The sequence below is a fragment of the Galeopterus variegatus genome, unplaced genomic scaffold (assembly GCF_000696425.1).
Source record: "Galeopterus variegatus unplaced genomic scaffold, G_variegatus-3.0.2 Scaffold1097, whole genome shotgun sequence".
Taxonomy (NCBI): domain Eukaryota; kingdom Metazoa; phylum Chordata; class Mammalia; order Dermoptera; family Cynocephalidae; genus Galeopterus; species Galeopterus variegatus.
Genome location: NW_007727208.1, coordinates 248,149 through 251,120, shown reverse-complemented (window position 1 = coordinate 251,120; position 2,972 = coordinate 248,149).

Below are 2,972 nucleotides of genomic sequence, written 5' to 3'. Positions count from 1 at the left end.
GAGGCAGAGACTGGAGTAATGCAGCTACAAAGATTGCCAGCATCCGCCAGAAGCTGGGAGAGAAGCTCAGGATGGTTTCTTCCTTAGAGCCTGAGGAGGCATGGCCCTGCTGACACTGTGACTTTGGACTTCTAAGGCTCCAGAACTGTGAAAGAATAAACTTGTTATTTTAAGCCACAAAGTTTTTTGGTAATTTATTATAGCAGCCCTAGGAAATTAACAAAAATAAGTTATGCCTGAGAATTTTTGAAAATAAAATAATAAAAGATACCAACCCAAGACTCATGAAGTTCAACATTCTCAAAGCATAATAAATACCTAGTCAACCCAAAAAATACCCAGTAAATCCAGCAGAAGGCATGAAAAAAAGCATGAATAAAATAGATTGAAAGTACAAAATAAGAGGGGCCGGCCCGGTGGCGCACTGCTACAGTGCGCTGCTTGGGAAGCGCGGCGGCGCTCCCGACGAGGGTTCGGATCTCACATACAGACCGGTTCCCGCTCACTGGCTGAGCGAGGTGTGGGCGCAGCACCGAGGGTTGCGATCCTGTTGCTGGTCCCGGCCCGGTACGGGCGCGACACTGAGGGTTGCGATCCGTTGCCGGACACGAAAAAAAGACAAAAAGGAGAAGAAAAAAAAAAAAAAAGAAAGTACAAAATAAGAAATAATTTCGATTTAATGGTAATTAAAATAAATGTAAAAGAACTTAACGTTCCAGTAATAATCAAAGATTATCAACCTGGGTATAAAAAACACATCAACAAATCTAAATATGTTATTTATGAGACACACCTGAAATATGAAGAGCTACAAATCAACAGGACTAACGACCTAAAGTCAAAAAGTCTTGAGCAGACACTTAGAAAACATGAATGGCCAAGAAACATATGAAAAAGAAAACTGTGGGGAGTGTAAAGGGTCATTGGGTAAAGGGGAGTGGCAGATGGGAGGAATGAGGGAAAATGGAGGAAAGGATGAAATCAAATAGGGGTATTGCTGTGGACTGGTTGAATTGTGTCCCCCAGAGTTCATACATTAGAAACCTAATTCCCACTGTAACTGTTGAGGGTGGGAAATCCTACCATGGTAATTGAAAGGTGGGTCTTGAACAGGCGATCAGATTGTAGGACAGGGCCTTAGTGAGAGGCATAATGGTGGCCAGGGGCATGGTTCTGAGGGCTTTAAAAAGGAGAGTGTGAAAGGAACTCTCTCTCTGTTCTGACATTTTCTGTCATGTGAGACCCCTATATTGCTGTAAAGCCACCATCAAATAAAACTCTCACCACATATGTTCCCTGGACTATGTACTTCCCAGCCTCTGAAACTGTAAGCAATAAATTTCATTTTCTTGCAAAGTACCCAGTTTCAGGTATTTTGTTATAAGCAACAGAAACAGACTAATCCCGGTATACAGGAGACTTAAAGATAGTGTGCTTTTTAAAAATTAGGTAACAGGTTGTTGTTATTCATTCTTTACATATATATCCAAAAATTATTTTGTATGTACTCAATATTTAATATTTTTATTTTTATTTTTTTTATTATTATTTTTTTTAAAGATGACCCGTAAGGGGATCTTAACCCTTGACTTGGTGTTGTCAGCACCACGCTCACCCAGTGAGCTAACCAGCCATCCCTATATGGGATCCGAACCCGCGGCCTTGGTGTTATCAGCACCACACTCTCCCGAGTGAGCCACGGGCCGGCCCAATATTTAATATTTTTAAACTTAAAAAAATAAGTAGAAGTGTTTCAACATAGTCTTGCTTAATCATTCCTCACTTGTACGTACCTCTTTTTAGTTACCAGGATCTAGTCTATTCCAAAGACTTCTCTCTTTTCCCTGGACTTTCAAGAACTTTGTAATTTCATTTTACTTCCGTTCTGATTCTACTCCCTGCTAAGGCATAACCGTAGAGGAGTCATAACTTGCCTCGATCTTTGAAGAAATAGAGATTAGTTTTCATCTAGCCCTCGGGAGGCAGCTCTAGTCTGTAGTTCTTTTTGGCATGACTCTGCTAACTGTCAGAGAAGTAGACCTAATTTACATCTCTAGTCGCTATAGAATCCCCCTACTCTCAAATCATTTTTCTCTTCCTGTTATTTAGCATTTTAAATAAGATGGTTCATCATTAGTCTCATTTTAGTACTCATCAATAAAATATTTTTTATCAAAAAATTTGCATACTATACCATACATCCTATTCACAGTATTCTGTAACATTTTATTGGAAGGAAAGTTATCCTTTATTACACTAATTTTAGAAAGAAAAGAAAAAATACCTCTTTCTCCATCTGTCCACACTGTATTAGGTTGGGTCCCCCAGAAGCAGAGACCAAGATGGATTTTTGTTCAAGTGATGTGTTCAGGGGAGGGGTGCTCTCAGGAGAAAGGAAGTGAAAGAAGTAGGATAAGGTAGGGGGAATACTAATCAAGAATGTGGGTTCAGGTGGAAACCAGCTTCATTCTGATCTCACAGAGCACAAATTATACCACCAAACAGCATCCTGCTCTTTGTCCATGGAGAGATATTACCTTATTACTCCAGGTTTACTGGCTGTAAACACAACCCTGAGAATGGCTCGTGTAAAGAGCAGTCAGGGTCTTGACACATCCAGCAAGAATGTGCAGGGGTGATTGGGATGTATGGCAGATTGCCTCTCCTAACACAGATATCATATCTAAGGGGTCTGTTTCCAAGAAGTGGGGAGAAAAGTGTCCTCGAGTGAGGGGACTCATGTTTGGCTAGGGTCAAAGCTACACATAAGGAACAGTTGTGAGTTGTTTTATATTAACATTCACAGGAGCTGGGGCTAGGGGCACTAATTCATAAGAAGGATCTGAGAAGGGCACTATTAGCATACACTACACCTGCCCTTCCCTTTAAAATCATAGATTCTTTCAGATTCTTTTTTTTTTTATTTTATTTTGTCAATATACACTGTATATGATTATTATGGCCCGTCACCG